This window comes from Rhinatrema bivittatum, chromosome 7, assembly GCF_901001135.1.
Source record: "Rhinatrema bivittatum chromosome 7, aRhiBiv1.1, whole genome shotgun sequence".
Lineage (NCBI taxonomy): Eukaryota > Metazoa > Chordata > Amphibia > Gymnophiona > Rhinatrematidae > Rhinatrema > Rhinatrema bivittatum.
Genome location: NC_042621.1, coordinates 4,635,976 through 4,654,200, shown reverse-complemented (window position 1 = coordinate 4,654,200; position 18,225 = coordinate 4,635,976). Strand labels below are relative to the sequence as shown.

Below are 18,225 nucleotides of genomic sequence, written 5' to 3'. Positions count from 1 at the left end.
TTTCTTGTGCTTCAACTTGTAATTAGCGCTGGCCCTAAGCCTTAGTAGTACTGACCTCGTACAATGCAAGCTCTGCGTAATTCGTCTGACATTGAATAGAAGTATGAAAAGATATCTTGTTTTTCAAAACCATCGACTGTTCTGTTTTATAGTCTAAAATGTGTTGTGAAATTGGTCAGATATCAAGAGCTTCAAATATGTGGATAGGTATATACAGTTTCTCATTGATTGGTAATACTGCATAGAGATGGAACCCAGGCTATCAAGAATGATGCGCTTTTTAGCTGAGCTAATATCATACCCCTGTTACGCTTATCATTCAACACGAACAGCTTCACCATTTACCACTCAAGTGTGCACTGGATCCTGAAATAGTGATTGGGGACATTGTGTGTATATATATATATATATATATATATATATATATATATATATACACACATATAAACACACACACACACACACATACACACACGGGCTAAATCCACTGACCATATAATGCCGATTCTGTGTCAGCTACACTGGCTCCCAACTGAGGGCAAGATAAATTTTAACTCATGTTGCTTTGTCTTCAAATGTGTAAATCAACTGGCACCCGAATGTGTTTCCCAATTTCTGTTCTGCTAGACTCCTAGGAGGGAACGTCACTCCTCCCAGCAGGACCCTTTTATCCTCCCCTACCCCTAGCTTCAGCCTGGCTAACATGCAGGAGACTTTCGGGTTGACAGTGTAAAGCGCGCTCAGCTGAGCGCACTGTTTAACCAACAGCTGGACGCGTGTTTTGGATGCACATTCACTACCCCCTTATACAATAAAGGGTTTAGCGCGTCCGAAGCCTGCCCCTCCCCCCCTGAAAACTAATAGCACTCATCACGTGCAAATGCATGCTGACAAGGCTATCAGCTATTCACCCCAAATGCAGAAACAAAATATGCCCCCGATACTTTCTGAGCGTAAAATGTGTGCAACGCCTTCCCAAGAGCAGCCCAAAAAAGTGTACAGAAAAGCAGATGTACAACCTCCAATTTAATATCATGGGGATATTAAGCTGGAGGAAGCAAAAGGTTAAAAAAATAAATAAATAAAAATAAAAAGTGTGCCCGGCAGTCAGGTTTAGGAAAACAGACTCTCATAAAATTGAGCATCAGTTTTTCAAACCTGCCGACAGCCATCTCTCTCCTGGGCTTCCGCTGCTAAGGAGGTGCTAGGGGAGCACTATTGTCCTTAGCCACCTCCTTTTTTAACGCGACCCCCTCATTTAAATACTGTGCTGCGCGCCCAGGAGAGGTGGCTGGGCGCATGTTAGGAAAGTGGACGCCCAACACTGAGTGCCCGTTTTCTGTGCGACCTTAGTGCATCGACCTGTATGTGCATTCATGTGGAACACCGCATCTGGAAACTTCTCACTTTCTGAACAAGCCAGAGCTTGGCTGGTCTTCCCCTATTCTTTCTGACCACAAGATTCACCCCACTTCTGGGACATTTATACCCCACTATTCCTTACTATTTCTCACTTCTCTAGAGCTTAAACTTACTTCTTAACATATATATGCATTTTCGATACCCAATTACCCCACAACCTTATTGCCACACAATGTACCATACTCACCTATTTTTATGCAACACATACCAAATACAATTTACCCCATATCTGTATGTTGTACCTGCTTATGCTTTCTTATATGCTCAGTGTCCTCATTATTTTATGTAGGCAAATATCAGATGTTTAGAAAGCTTGTTTCCACTTCTTTGTTTTTGATCTCTATATTAAAATGTATTAACCACTGATAATGTCTTCTGATCCCTCCAGATACTTCCAAACATGGTTTTCAACCTCTACTCCCTTGTAAAACCGAATGTAACTCTTATGAAACTTAAATAACCAGTTTAACTTGTAGAGTCAGCCATAGGTTTTGTTTGAAACAGTTACAGAGACAAAAAAAAGTTTCAGTAACGCTCACACCATTTAATACCTACAGTACCTGAAGTGCAAAAAGCGGAATATAAAAATCTAAAGAAATAAAATAAAGAAATAAAATGAATGCAGATAGGAGCGTATCACTGCTCCGCAGCTCATACCTCTCTCACTATTGTGAAGGAGCTTCTCTGTGGTCTCTGCAGCGGTGGCAGTGAGCTGGGCCATGCACTAGCGCTCCTTCCCAAAGCCTGCAATCATGGACTCTGAGTGCTGCCAACGAGGTTTCACCCCCCTAAGCAATAACCATGACTCCCCCCAACCGCAGGGGCTGTGAACGCTCTCTCTCTGCAGGATCGCCAGACTCAGCGGCATAAGGACCTGACCTGGCTTTTCACACGGCAGGGCAGAGAGCAGAGCTTGTGCTTAGGATTTTCACAATCAGAGGTGTGTGTGTGTGCAGCCCTGGCAGGGGGGGTGTTTACAGGAGAACTGTGTGGCCCCAGCCACAGTGAAAGCCCCAGCTGCTCTTTCCTGCAGCACATTCTGATATTCTGAGCCTTCCAGGAATTCCCATAATTCAAATATCATTTCTCCTTGATCTAATTTCTGTATCTTCCATCCTCTGCCCCTGCATCCTAACTTGCTTTAGTATTCTGTTTTATTGGTTTTACTTCAGCTGCTTAGGCCTTGCCCTCAGGCTGATCAGTTTCTTTCACCCGCTGCCTGCTCGCTTATAAATCAGTGAGATCTGCTTTTATTTCTTCAGTCTTACCCCCCTAATGACCGCTGGTGAGATTGGGTTGCTTTTTTTCCTGTACTCGCAGTATTCCTCCGCTATGTGCTGGGGGCAAGATGATGTTCGCTACTTTGCCAAGGCCTTTGCCAAGTTGAGCTACCAGAGAGAGTTTAATTTTTTGCTGCGTTTTTGGCACTGCAGATTCTCTGCTCCTGCGCTGATCAAATTATTTTCTGCAGCCGTTCGCCCCCGTGTCTCATTAACTAATTTAACAAAGCCATCAAGCCCCTCTCCCCCCTCCCCCATCACCCTCTCTTCTGTTATCTGCTCCTCTTTCTCCATAATCTAACCTACTGACATCAGACTCCTTGGGACTTTGTTGTAAGATTTCTTACAGGTGGTCTGCAATGCTGTGTGCTGCCATGCAGGAGATCTGCATTCGGCTCCTGTTCCTCCAACCAGTGGGGATGCTGTGGAGGCAGCACTCACAACCCTGAGGGATGGGGGTTCTCAGTCACTGCACAGCAGTGATTCTTTATGGAAAGACGGTATATAAACATTTGTAAATAGACAGACATGTACGGGGTTCAGAAGGGAACAGCGGTCTGTGGCCCTGGATGAGCAGTGTCACCGCACTGACTGGGTATTGAGGATGGGAAGTACAGCAATGACATTAACAGCACATTAAATGGGTCACTATTTCTGATTTGGGCGCATCATCTGGTTTTAGGGTACTGGGAGGTGACTGAACTTCCACTTTTTCCTAACACCTTCCCTGCCTGCCCCCACCTCCTTTCCAGTCTGTTACTGCCCCCTTTGATATCTCTCCTGTCCTCCTTCCCGTCTGCAAGTCCCAGCACTGATGCAATTCTTCAACTATCGCCAGCAAAGATGAGGGGGAAGTGACTAACCAGCAGCATCACAGGAACAGACGGGAGGACTGGGACCTACCAGAGGATGGGGAAGGGGGTACCGTGAGAGCACACACACATATAAGTCTCTCCAAGGCAACAAGCATCCTACCTCAACATGGCAGGATCAACCCATCAAAACTGCTGGAGCAATCTCGTGGGCCAGGCCTAGCAACCTCATTTATAAAGGGCAACTTCATTAACGGCAGACTTTAAAGCTCAAAAAACGCCATTCATTTAATGGTTAAATAAAAGTTTACACAGGGGGGTTGATATCAGGCGTGGTATAAATTCGTTGCCAAGACTTATAAATACCCTCTCATGAACTATACTGTATTACACAAGACCTGCCTCTAATCACCAGTTTGCAGTGATTTTACTCTAATTACATGATTGCCAAGTAACTAAGTATGAATAAATAAGTTATAACCACAAAAAAGCAAACAATTAACAAGGCAGAAGTTCATCAATGCTCATTTCATCAGGCAGTGCTTACAGACACGCCTCAAGCACTAGATAAGTTCCATTACCTTGGCTAATATCAGGCACTGGTCTCTTACAGTTTCTCAAATGAATTGGCAGATCCTTCCTTCCTAGGTGGAAGTCACAGTAGAAAATCACACCCCTCTTTTCCTAATCTAAAGCACTATGGGATGGGTAAGCAGGACTCACAACCCCAAACACAGGCCAATATTAAATGCTGGAAAATCGAGGAACAAGGCAGCTACGGTAAGGAAATGGCAGATTCTTCTGAAATTCAGGAGGGCAACGCAAGCCTAGCCACAGGCATGGAAGCTGGACCGAACGCATGCCTGACTGTGCCCAGGATATAAAACAGTTGGTCGATGAGTTTTGCTTGCTGCTGTTCAGCAGGGGTGGGGGAAGGGAGGGAGGGAATACGTCATGCACAAAAAAGCAAAAGAGAATTAACCACATCCAAAAACTACTCAAAATCTTATTTGTATCTTGTGTACCCCAGTAGAAGGTATTAAATTACTTGGACAAAATTGCAAGTGATTTACTGGTTGACACTTCTGATTGTCAAAAGCATTTACTTCAATCATGTCATGGGTTTTCTCAGTGGCAGCACATTCATTTAATTTAGACATGCTCCGGGAAATGTGCTTCAGATATTGGCAGTGAAGAATTGTAGGAGGCATGCATTTGACAACACTGTGGTCCTGCCACTACATGAAGAGCAATGTGTGTTCTGCCTTCTGCTCATGCTCCGCTGCGCTGAAAACACACTGGACTCGCAATCAAATACCACTTGCATTTTGCAAACTCATGGCTGGTTTTCTGGGCAGGTGATGAACCAAATGCATGAAAAAACTGAATACAGTAACAATCAACCAAACAAAATAAGATACCATCAACCTTGAATTATATACCAGAGAGCTACAATCAGCAACCAAACTGTTTTGTCACAATTAAACACTGCAGAAAATCTTCTCGCTGATCAAAATAAGAAGCTTTACACCATCCAAGATTTATAGCTAGCATAAAACCCAGTTATTTGAACACAATATCTTCTCATTAATGTTCTATTTGCAGTCTATCTGATGTAATCTTAATTAGCCTCCAGCTCTAGAATCATTTGCCCCACCAAGGAATCCTTTTCAGGCTGTGATGATACAGGACCCACATAGGAATCATCCAAGGATGATACAGTACATAAGCCTTTCAGTCCCCTTCTTCGGATATGAACAGATTGCCATTACAGGACTCAGAACGCTAACCTAATGAATGAACACACTTCATAGCCAGGCAGCATTCAATTCATAAACAAAAGGATTAAAAAATGTAATTACTTAAAAAAAAAAATCACATCCAGTTTATTTTTTTTTCTTAGTTTAATTCTTTTTAGTTTTCAATTAGTTCACAACATGAATATAAATCTTACTCTGCATTTATTCCAAAAGTCACAATTTTTGCTGTTTTCCTGATATTTGTAAAAATCTGTGTTTGTAGAACTAAAATGATGCTATTCAATGTTGTCTGAAAAGGTTAAAAAGAACACGTAAATGGATTGAGACAATTGAACATAAGAATTTTAAATTTCCCCCAAATAATGGGAGAAGTACCATTCATGACCTTAAAAAGATTTCTGATGACCTCCCTAGTTTTTTCTGAACAAGATATTCCCTCGATAAATTCACGTAGATTTCTTATAAATAGGGTGGTTGCCAGAAATGAAAATGCTAATGGTTTGTCTAATTTGACGGGTTTTCTCGAGTCCTCTAACCTAGGTATAATAGATAGGAAAGTTCTTATAGCTTCATTTATCTCAACCCAAGATGTAACAAATGTAATGCGAAATTACTTTAAGAAATTTCCCGTAAGTTTTTGTGACCAAGAAGTCAGGCTGTATCCTGATATGGCTCCAATTACTCAGCATCGCAGAAAAGAATTTATATCTCTCTGACAAAATGCCACCTCATTGGGTTTTACATTTTCATTACGATATCCTTGTAAATGTATTATAAAGAAAGGGGAAGAAACTTATGTGTTTTTTCAAACTGATCAAATGCGTCAAGTTTATTGAAGCCCAAAAGCCTGTAACATCATCTCCCATAAAGAGATAGTAGGTCAATTTAAAAATGTCACTGTGGGTCTATGTAAAGCCCATTCCTTTATGATTTCTATAGACTCCTGATAATATTTCCTGTTTGCCTTCACTTTTGGGTATTCCTTTGAACTACTTTATTTTTGAATACTCTTCATTATAAATGCAAGGGGTTATGGATAAATTTAATTTCTGTGTTATAAATTTGCAACACTGAAAATTGTATTATAATGTTAAAATGTTATAATTTTGGAAGGATTATCAAGTGTAAAATTGGAAAATGATAAATTAAAAATTAAAAAAAAAAAAGACATGTACCCTGTTAAAGGAAAATCTAGAAGGAAATAGATTTGCCAAAATCCAATGCAATTAAGTCACAGCACACAACTTAAGCTGCCTCAAGGATTTATACAACAAAAGGCAAGCCAACCAATCTGTGCTTAAGTGCAATCAACACGAGCACGTGAGAGTTAAATATGGCGACTTGATCAACATACAGGATATTCACAGTGCAGTGAATACATTTTCTTGTTTAGGAATGGAAAGCTGTTAAAATGATCCAAATCACGAGGATCCAAAACTACTCTCTGCAAACTGAAAAGAACCTTCAGTCTCATCAATATATCTCCAAAACTTTGCATTCTTCTGAGGCAGCAAAAAAAAGACAAGGCAGGCTGATTTCCACCATTAGACGTTTCAGGACAATCTCCAAGATTCAGTAACGCGAGTCCAGTCGTGGGTCAGTGTACAGTGCGAGCTGGAGCATCTAGAAACTTGACACAAAAGTCAGTCTCTTACAGTACAAGCTCAGTACAATTTTACTGTTCCACAAGAATGAAAGAACAAAACTGAAATAGATGGAAACAAATATACCTAAAGGGGGTATTCTAGGAGTAACTCATAGAACCATTCCTCTATAGAAAAGGTGGTGGATGCATGGAACAGCCTCCCTGTGGAGGTGGCAGTACTGGAATTCAAGAAAACATGGGATCTCAGAGGGAATGGAAGGGATTATTAAAGCTGAGCAGATGTGATGGGCAAACTGGATGGGCCACATGGCCTTCATCTGCCATCAAGCTGGCACCAGGTTTTCAACCATTAATCTGCTAAAAGCGTTAACTCTGTGGCAAATGATTCAGTTCCTGTTCATACCCCAGATCAGTCCAGACAAGTGGGTTTATGCATCCCTACCAGCAGACGGAGGCAGAGAACAAAGCTTTGAGGCACTGCTACATAACCGAGAGTGCCACCTGCAGTCCCTCGGTATTTCTCTATCTCCGGCAGGTGGTAGTGGTACAAACCTGCAGTCTGTCAGTTAAAGTAAAATAAGATTAGTTTAGGATTGAAGAGAAGATAGAAGACGGAGCTCCCAGAGGTGTTAGGTTCCTTCGTGGGCCATCCATTGGGCTCAGCAGGGGAAATCCCTGGCCAGACTCCACCCTTGATTCCAGGAGGAGGGAAAGCCAGGGGTCCTGGTTCTCTCGCTCACCATGAGATCCTCTCACCCAGGCTGACCAGATGCAGTGTCCTGGAGCTTCCAGAAACAGGAAAGTAGTATTTTCATTTGCTTTTACTGTTCTGTGAAGCTCAGCAGGCTGTTGCTTTAAGAGCTTAACTTAAAAAAAACAAACAAACAAAAAAAAAACCCCTCAGCTGTGAGGCCCATTTATTTTTTTCTCGGTCGGAGCACCTGAGGTGTGTGTCAGCTTGGAGTCGGGACGAGGAGGAAACCGCGTGGCTGGGGCTGTTTTTTCAGCACCTGAAGCCGGGACAGCGGTAGCGGCTTTATTTTCTCCTGCTCAGGGTTATTTCGCACGCAATGCTGTCTCCCGCTGAGCACGGGAAAGCCTGTCGGGCCTGCAGGGGGAGGCGCTCTCTCCTCAGTGCAGCCCTTCTCTGCCCTATCTGTGTCTCTGGAGGCGAGGGACAAGTGCTACAGGTCCTGTGCAGGAGGCCCCGGGGGCGGTGAAAGTGTCAGTGGCCATTTTAGTTCTACATGACAGGAGCCCTGACATGAATGGGGAAGGGAAGGGAAGGGAAGGGAAGGGAAGGGAAGGGGAGGGAAGGGAAGGCAGGGACTCCCCCCCCCCCCCCCCCACACACACACTTTCTCCTGTGCATCAGGGGCCTGGAGGAGGGGGGAGATGTGTCAGCAGACACAGGGGAGGACCCAACGCCCGTGAAGCAGGGAGACCGCTGCGGATTTTCTACGGATTTTGTTTAATTAATGCAAGAGGCCTATCTCTCCAGGCAGGAACTGGCAGCGAAGAGGCCAGCTTTTCAGTCGATCTGAAGCAAGGCTAAGAAGGCTCGGACTAAGGTGCCTCCCAGGACAGGGGGCATTTTGCATCTGTTGGGTCTGGATTGATCGCGAGGAGAGGATCTTGCCTCTGATGATTCTGATGGCGCTGATCTGTAGTGCGGCGATCCACAGGACCCACAGGTGGACCAGAGCTCTGGTCAGGGCGTGGATTCAGTGACTGATCTGCTGGGGGATCTGGATACGGACGAGGTCCCTCTGGCAGAAGAGGTTGACCCGAGAGTGGTCAGATTATTTCTTAAGGAGGAACTGCGGACTCTCATCCCTCAGGTTCTGAAGGAGCTAGGGATTAAGGTTGTACAGGAGGATTCCAACAAGGAAGGGGTAAACCCGGTGTTGGAGAGACTGCGTGGACCTCCGAGAGCATTCCCTTTCCAAAGCAGGTAACGATGCTGATTGACCGGGAATGGGATTTCCCAGAAGCTGGTTTGAAGGTGGCCAGGGCTATGGCCAGGTTGTATCCCCTGCCAGATGACACGTTAGAGCTGTGGAAACTGCCGAAAATGGATGCAGTGGTGTTGGCGGTCACAAAGAAAATGACGAATCCTGAGGCAGGGTCGGTGGCCTTGAAGGATGCCCATGACCGGAAGCTGGAGATCCTGTTGAAGAGGCTGAAGTCTCGGGCTGTAGTCTGCACTAGTCTAATGCAGAGGGCCTGTTTGTGCCGGGTGCAGAACGTGCAAGTGAAGGTAGCAGAAACCTCTACAGATGCCTGGCCAGGATGCTTGGTTGGAAGCGGGAGTGGCCTATGTGGCTGCCCTATATGATATGCTTTGCACTCTGGCTAGGAATATGGTGTCTGCGGTAGCCGCGCAAAGGCTTCTGTGGCTACGTAATTAGTCGGCTGATGTTTGGTCAAAGGCGCAGCTTTGTAATCTCCCCTTCAAAGAAAGATTATTGTTTGTGGAGGATTTAGAGAAGCTGATGAAGCATTTGACAGATTCTAAAGGGAATAGGTTGTCTGAAGATAAGAAGGGAACTAAGAAGACCTTCCAGCCTCGCACTCGCTTCTGTGAAATGAGAATTCGCTCCAGCAGAGGTTCTTCAGGCTCAACGCAGAAGCAGGGCTCAGGAAGGCAGCAGTCCTTTCAAGGGACCTGTAGACCAGCCAGAGAGAGTCGCAAACAGGACTCTGGAGGTGCGAAGCCCATTCGATGAAGGCAGACTGGTCCTCCCTAGTGGAGGTCAGAGGAAACATTACCCCACTTTTACGAGGAGTGGACCAGAATCACTTCGGACCAGTGGGTGTTGGAAGTAATAAGGGAAGGTTACACTTTAGAATTTTCTCAACCCCTCAAAGTCACCTTCATGGTGTCCCGTTGAGCTACGCCCGGTAAGTGGGCAGAGGTGTGGGACACTCTGCTGCGCCTGCAGTAATTGGAAGCCATCCTCCCGGTGCTGCAAGAGGAACATGGTCATGGTTCCCAAGAAAGAGGGCTGGTTTCAGCCCATTCTGGATCTGCAAGGGGTCAATGCGTCATTGCGGGTGCCATGTTTTCGGATGGAAATGTTATGAACGGTGATTGCAGCGATGTGCAAAGGGGAGTTTCTGGCATCCTTGGATCTCACAAAGGCATATCTCCACATTTCCATCAGACGTTTCTACGCTTCATGGTGCTAGGGGAGCATTTTCAGTTTCAAACTCTTCCCTTCGGGCTAGCTACTGCTCCGAAAACGTTAACAAAGGTGATGGTGGTAGTGGCAGCGGCCCTCAGAAGAGAAGGGATACTGGTGCACCCATACCTGGAAAATTGGCTCATTCGGGTAAAGTCAGAGGCGGAGTGTCTCTGTTCCATTCGGTGAGTGACGGAGCGCCCGGAGTTCCTGGGCTGGGTGATAAACCAGGCAAGAGAGCCATCTGGAACCATCCCAGTCCTTGGATTATCTGGGAGTACGATTCGACACCCGGTTAGGCAAGGTGTTTCTTAGACTGGAAAGGGTGCTCTCATTTGCAGTTGCAAGTGGTTTGGCTAAGGGATCTGTCAGTCTCCAAGGTCTGGCATTATCTTCAGGTGCTAGGATCCATGGCTTCTGTGCTGGATTTGGTGCCATGGGCGTTTGTGCACATGCGTCCACTTCAGAAGGCACTCCTATCCCATTGGAATCCGATGTCAGAGGAGTTTCAGCTATCGTTACCGCTCCAGGAGAATGATGGCTGTCGCAGTCCAATTTAGAGAAGGAAGTGGATTTGGAGATTCTGGACTGGGTGGTAATAACTACAGATACCAGTCTGAGCAGTTGGGGAGCAATATGTCAAGGATCTACATACCAAGGGCAGTGGTCTCCAATGGAAGCGTCCTGGTCAGTCAACTGTCTGGAAACAAGGGCGGTCCAGAGAGCACTGCTGTTCTTTATTCCTTGGATTCAGGGACGGTCGGTACGTGTGTTCTTCAGCAATGCAACAACAGTGGCCTACATCAATCGACAGAGTGGAATGAAGAGTCACTTGGTGGCTCAGGAGGTTCACAAACTCTTTGCCTGGGCAGAACATCTAGCAACACATGCAGTCTCTCACGTGGCAGGGGTGGATAATATGCAGGCGGATTAGCTCAGTAGACAACAGCTGGACCCGGGAGAATGGGAGCTGTCACCAAAGGCCTTTGTGCTCATTTGGCGTAAGTGGGGCAAACCCCAGTTCAATCTCATGGCAACGAAGAAGAATGCCAAGGCAACCAAGTTTTACAGCCGCCGAAGGGAATTTGGCTCCGCTGGGATGACGCCCTAGTTCAGCCATGGCCTGAAAGGCTCCTGCTATATGTCTTTTCTCCGTGGCCACTTGTAGATTGGGTGTGGTGTCTCATCGAGTGGCATCAGGGAGAGTGATCCTGTTAGCTCCAGAATGGCTGCGCTGTCTGTGGTTTGCAGATCTGGTTCAGCAATCGGTAGATGGGCCTGTTCGGTTAAGCCACCTGAGGGGAGTGCTACGTCAGGGACCCATCTTGTTGGAGCAGGTAGATCGCTTCTATCTGGCGGCTTGGCTTTTGAGGTGACGTTTCCGCTTGAAAGAGTATTATGAGCTGGTGATTATTACTCTTCTTCAGGCTAGAAGTTCCTCCACTTCTTTGGCATATATCAGAGGCTGGAGAGGGTTTCAGTCCTGGTGTGGGGTCCATGACGCTGATCCTTTGCAAGCGAGTGTTGCCCAGGTCTTGGCCTTTTTACAGGAGAGCTTGTCAAAGGGTCTGGCCTATAATTCTGTTCGAGTCCAGGCAGCAGCCTTGGGATGTTTCAGAGGAAGATTGCAGGGAAGACCCTTAGCATCTCATCCGGACGTTGTGCGTTTTCTGAAAGGAGTGAAGCATTTTCGTCCTTCAGTCTGTAGACTTTGTTCGTCCTGGAATCTTAACTTGGTCCTACGAGTACTGTGTGGTCCTCACTTCAAACCTTTACGAAGGGCTATTTTGAAGGATCTTAGCCTGAAGGCAGTGCTCCTGGTGGCGATTTGCTCAGAGATGGATTTCTGAGCTCCAACCTTATCGTGCAGAAGCCTTTTTTGTGACTTTCTGATGATGAGGACTTGTTGCGGGCGGTTCCTTCTTTTTTGCCCAGGGTAGTGTCGTTTTTTCATCTTAGCTTGACAGTGGAGCTACCGGGGTTTTGTCACCTGATGCCCAATTCTCCCCATGTGAGGGAGCTCCATCTTTTGGATGTGCTTCAGGTTCTCCTCAGATATCTCAAGGTGACCAATGGATTTTGGTGCTTGGACCATCTTTTTGTGTTATTCGACGGACCAAAGAAGGGTTGCAAAGCGATTAAGAGTACAATTGTTCGTTGGTTGAAGGAGGTGATAGTTTCGGCCTATATTAGTAATGGTCAGTCAATCCCTCAAGGATTGCCTGCACATTCTACTAGAGCACAGGCAGCCTTCTGGGCAGAGTGTCCGTGTCGCTGCAGGAGATTTGTCAGGCGGCAAGTTGGTCCTCTTTGCACACTTTTACCAGGCATTACCATTTGGATGTTAGGACACCAGAGGAGGGTTCCTTTGCTGAGAGTGTGCTGCGTGCAGGTCTTTCAAGATCCCACCCAGGTTAGAGGGGCTTGGGTACATCCCACTTATCTGAACTGATTTGGGGTATGAACAGGAAAGGAAAATTGGTTCTTACCTGCTAATTTTTGTTCCTAGAATATTTATTTATTTATTTATTTATTATTTTTATATACCGACATTCGATCTCAATTGAGATATCACACCGGTTTTACATTCAGGTACTGTATTTCTCTATCACCAGAGGGCTTACAATCTAAGTTTTTGTACCTGAGGCAATGGAGGGTAAAGTGACTTGCCCAAGGTCACAAGGAGCGACAGCAGAACTCGAACCCCGGTCTCCTGGTTCACAGTCCACTGCTCTAACCATTAGGCTATTTCTCCTACTCCTACTCCTAGAATCCTACTCCTACTCCTAGAATACTACAGATCAGTCTAGAATCCTGGCCCATTATAATGCTTTTCAAGACCTCTCCTAATTCTGAACATTCCTGGTGATGCAGACTTAAGTTGTGTGCTGCAGAATAATATTGTATATAGTTTTCACTTGTTTGAGACTCAAAATTCTTTTTCTTGCCCCTAGTTCAGGGGTCAGTTTGCTTGGGAGTTTGCAGCTTGTGCCCCAGCTTTTTTTTTTTTTTTTAAGAGGAAGAGATCCTGGAGGTTGGGGTTAGACATCTTGGGTTGGGTACAGATCAATACTGAGGGACTGCAGGTGGCACTCTCGGATATGTAGCAGTGCCTCAAAACTTTCGTTCTCTGCCTCCATCTGCTGGTAGGGATGCATAAACCCACTTGTCTGGACTGATCTGGAGTATTCCAGGAATGAAAATTAGCAGGTAAGAACCAATTTTTCTAGTTTTCAGGCTAACAAAATATTACTGGTACTAAAAGCAGGAGCCCAGGTGGTTTAAAAAAAGAAATGTACTATCCCTTTGTGTGTGATCCCACAATTAAATTGCTGTACATATCTTTCCTGAATCTCCCTATCTACCACTCTACTGATACATGCATGCTGTTGTGTACGCTGTCTGAATTACTAGAGGTGTACATAGCAAGTCATCCCAGAAGGATCTGGCGATGTCATGATGCAGAGGAAGGAAATTCACAGACTACTGTATGACAATAATAAAAACAGCTGGTGAGACTGAACTGTTTGCAGATCATTTAAGGTGTTAATTACAAACAACTCCAAGGGCAGGGTGTAATTATCCATTTCAAGGGTAAAGCAGGAATACAGAATTAAAAAAAAAAAAAGAAAGTAGGTCTGCAGGATCCACCCTTCACTTTACATTGTGGCTGTATTCCTCTACACTACTATAGATCTCAGGCCTGTGATGGGAGGCTCATTTAAATCCTCCATGTCTTATTCTCTTTTGTGAGCACTGCCGGGAGTTACTAATTATTCAGGCAGCGAAAGTGCTTACATCCTCTGTTTCCTGCCAGGAACAACTCATAACTTGAGCTCCAGAGATAGAAACCCTCTGCTGTGCCCTCTAGATGACCAACATAATGGGGATTAAGGCAACAGCATCATGAAATGGTTGCACAAAACATGATGGTCAAAGAAATCATAATTGGGGGGGGCGCGCAGAGAAAGACCCAGCCCTGAATGTGGACATTAAGAGGTCGTTTGATACAGTACTAAGAAATATATGCATTTGATGCTCACATGAATAAATAATAGAGGCCAGTCACTACATGTAGAATTACCCTTACAAAAAATAAGTGCAGTGATGTATCAAAGTAGAAATCAACTTTCTTTTTCCTTCCATAAAGCCATCTAATGATGTCTGTATTTATAATAACCCTGACCCTGCAGCCAAAACAGAAAGCATTACAGGAGTACGTGTAAAGGGGGATCTATGGTCCTTCCAGCAGAGGACATACGGAGGTTGAAGATGCAATGAATGATTGTTAGGGCACTCCCCTTTCGGAGTGGCCACAGTGAGTTTCGAGAGAAGCCCGAGAGTATTCTGTTGAGAAAAGTTGCAACTCAACATTCAAAAAGCTGCTCGTAATCTGACTAGAATCTTTCTATGAAACAACACATTTTGTCAACAGTAAAATCTTTTTTATAAACTACATTTATTGAAGAACCTCAAACCATTACTGCACCATCACGATTTTCATACAGTTTTGCAATATCTCAATTTGAACCCTTTATATGGTAACTCTCTCTATTTGGGCACTCCCTTATCTACACTACAACCATTACAAATTATTCAGAATACAGCTGTGATAGTTCTTACTGGTGCTCAACATAGAGATCATATTACTCCTATTCTTTCTCATTTACACTGGCTGCCGGTTACCTGGAGAATCCAATATAAAACTTTAACTTTCAATTTATTGAACTATCACCCTTCTACGTGGCTCACATCTAAACTTTGAATCTATAAACCTCCTAGATGTTCCCACCGTCAAGCTCACAAGACTTGATATAACCAGAAATCAGGCATTCTCCGTTGCTGGGCCCTGTTTATTGCTCCAATTATCACCTCGTTTAAGAAAGCACTCAAAACGCATCTTTTTACATTTCTTTTCAAAGAATGAATCCCAGCAACATGGATAACCTTATTGGTTTTGTGTTTTTTACCTCTCTTATTTGTATTGTTTTGTATTGTTTTTGTCTTTTTTGAATGTAATGCTTTGTGAACTGCCTTGAACTTCCTGTAACGTGCAGGTTAGAAATTCTTCCAAATAAAAAAATAAATAAAGAGAGAGAGAGAGAGAGAGAGAAAGAAGTCCAGTTTCTCACTGCCAGAGACTAGAGGAAAGAGGGTGGGGGGGGGAAACATGCTTTTTGCCCTTCTTCCAGTCATGTAGTGAGTACAGATGCCACACAGACAGGTGGTGGTGCTGTCAGAGGATGTGGTTAGTGAAGTTAGTGTAGCTGGGTTTAAAAAAGGTTTGGATAAGTTCTTGGATGATAAGTCCATTAACTGCTATTAATCAAGTTGACTTAGGGAATAGCCACTGCTATTAATTGCATCAGTAGCATGGGATCTTCTTAGTGTTTGGGTGCTTGCCAGGTTCTTGTGGCCTGGTTTGGCCTCTGCTGGAAACAGGATGCTCGGCTTGATGGCCGGTCCAGTGGTCAACGGCACTGAACAAGGGATTTTTGGCGGGTGGGGGGGGGGTTCGTCCAGCTCATGCAGGCTAGCTAGATAAGATTTGTGCATGAGGAGGACGAAATCCGCTGAAAAAGGGACCCTGGATTTGGCGGGGAGGGGAGGGGGGGCGAGGGAAGGTCAGGACCCCCCTCCTGGGCACCCACGGGGGCCAAATCGGGGGTTAAATAAAAAAAATCTGGCCCCCCAGCCCCAGGGAGCACTGAAATCGGCCCCGATGAAAAATCCAAGATGGCGGCCGTTCCCGGGCTCTGCCGACCCGGGAAAGGCCTAGCCATGCCGGAAGGAGTGGAGCCCCGGGCTAAATTTGCTTGTCCTGCCGAGGAGGGACCTTCCCCACCCGGCAGGCAAGCAGTGCAGAGGCCCTGCCGTGAAAAACGCGAAGAGGGCAGCCCACAAGGAAGGCAGGCTGCCAGCCGGAACATAGCTAAGCCGCGGCTGAAGAAAAGAAAAGCTGAAAAAAAAAGCTTGATTGACAGCCTGCACAGCAGGAGAGAGCAGGCGGGAAACCTGCTGCCTTCTGCTTCTCTAGCTGCCGGTTCTAGCCCTACTCTGACCAGAAAAAAATAAAAAAGCTGGTCAACTGCTGCAAATAAGTTAGAGGTAGGTGAGTACCTGCAACTTATCAAAAGTTTGAAACTTTTAAACTTTTTTTTTTTTTTTTTACTGAGCGCAGCAGCGGGTTAAAAACCCTCTCCAGAGAGCGTCGGTCCCCACACCTGGAAGCGTCCACGGACTCAAGACTATGCAGGGAACCCCCTCCTGCAAAAGGGGCAAAGCCCCCCTGAGCCGGGCAAGAGCTGGGAGACAGACGTCTCCCACACAAAAACAGTAAAAGCACTAAAAGAAGGCTAAATTTCCTTCATAGATTTTTTTTTTCTTTGTTTCTAAAACAAGAGGGAATCAAAGAACTACTTGCTTGAGCCGAAAAAGAAAGAAGAAGAGGCTGACTAGCCTACAGCAGAGAACCGAAGGGGAGATGCTGCACCTGCTGGAGACAGACGAATACGGGAGGGGTAGAGGATAGGCTCTGTCCTGATATAGGGCATCCTTCAAGTTTTAGTCTGTCTCCAACTGCTGGAAAGGAGGCTCAACCCACTGTCTGGACTGATCCGGGTACGTACAGGAAAGCAAAGAATTGAATATAAAACACTATGGGCCGGATTGGAAAACATACGCACGCACATGTATGCCCGATTTTATAACATGCATGTGCAGGCGCACGCATGTTATAAAATCCGGGGTCAGCGTGCGCAAGGGGGCTCACAATTGTGCACCTTGCGCGCACCGAGCCCCGCTGCCTTCCCCTGTTCCCTCCTAGGCCGCTCCGAAATTGGAAATCCGAAATCGGAGCGGCCTTGGAGGGAACTTCCTTACCCCCCCCCCCCCCCCATCCCACCTTCCCTTCCCCTACCTCCCCCGCCCTTTCTTGCTTTCTTTTTTTTTTGTTTTAAAACTTACTTCAGCACTGGGGCTGAGGTAAGTTGCGCGCACCGGCCGACTACCGGCGTGCGATCCCCGGCCCGGCAGCCGTGCAGGGGCCTCTGGCCACGCCACGCCCCCAGACCACCCCCTTTTGTAAAGCCACGGGACTTACACGCGTCCCGGGGCTTTACGCGCTCCGCTGGGCCTTTTGAAAACAGGCCCAGCGGAGTGCATAACCTTTTGAAAATCCGGCCCTCTGTATCCTATTTAAATCAATAAATTACAAACAAAGTGAATGGTTAAATGCTTCTTTGCATCTTCACGCACCAGAAAGGAACCTCCGTTCAGTCAATAAGGGACTTTTATCAATACCATCAATCGGAACGGCGCATCTACCTGAGGTAAGAGAACGGGCTATCTCAGCTGCGGGCCCCAAAATATGGAACTCATTACCAGATGAACTTAGACTACAAAAGAATATAAAACACTTCAAAAAAATCTTCACACACTACTTTTAAAAACGCTTATGGATTAACGGCAGAGAATGATCAGCTTGTTTGACGTGTGCTTCGCTTGGCTGTTTGCCTGTTTTATATTTTATTTTACTTTTTAGATTTATTACTGCTATGTCCTAAAACTCTTAAACATATTGGTAATGCATTTTATACTGTTTTGCCTTCACTTTAACAGATTTTAAATATGTACTTTTATATTTTTTGCATTTTCTTATATGTTTATGATTAATTGTACCCCGTCTAGATTGTCCCACAGATTGACGGTATATAAAATAAATAAAATATTTCAAAACAGTAGAAACATCAAATTACACCCAATCATTAAAGTAATAAGGATTAAACAATCTCCTGCTCGCACACAGGTTCTCACACACACACACACACACACATAGCTTCCCTTTTCCAGGCCCTGGTGGGATGGGCTCCTCCGTCCTTCTCTTCACTTCAGGCCATGCTGGGATGAGCACCATAGCCATGCGGGCTACTCTTTCCTTCGGTCCCACTGGCCTTTCTGTGATGGGGGGACGGGGGGGGGGGGGGGACTGGAGCTGGAAAGCTGTGAGCGCATATACACAGCTAAAAGGGAAAAGTGTTGCAGCCTTTCCTTGTTTTTGGTTGCCGGCGAGTTCAGCTCAGACGGTGGCCCTACGGCTTCTCCTGCTGCCGCCACTGCCCCCCCCCCCCCCCCCCCAGGTGTGCCACCCCATGCAAATGC

At 45.6% G+C, this 18,225-nt stretch overlaps 1 protein-coding gene across 2 annotated transcripts in view; it reads right to left on the bottom strand.

Moving 5' to 3' along the window:
* Window positions 1-18,225, bottom strand: part of ZDHHC7 (zinc finger DHHC-type containing 7) — a 90,269-nt gene that overhangs the window by 25,742 nt on the left and 46,302 nt on the right. The gene's annotated exons all lie outside the window — the stretch shown is intronic.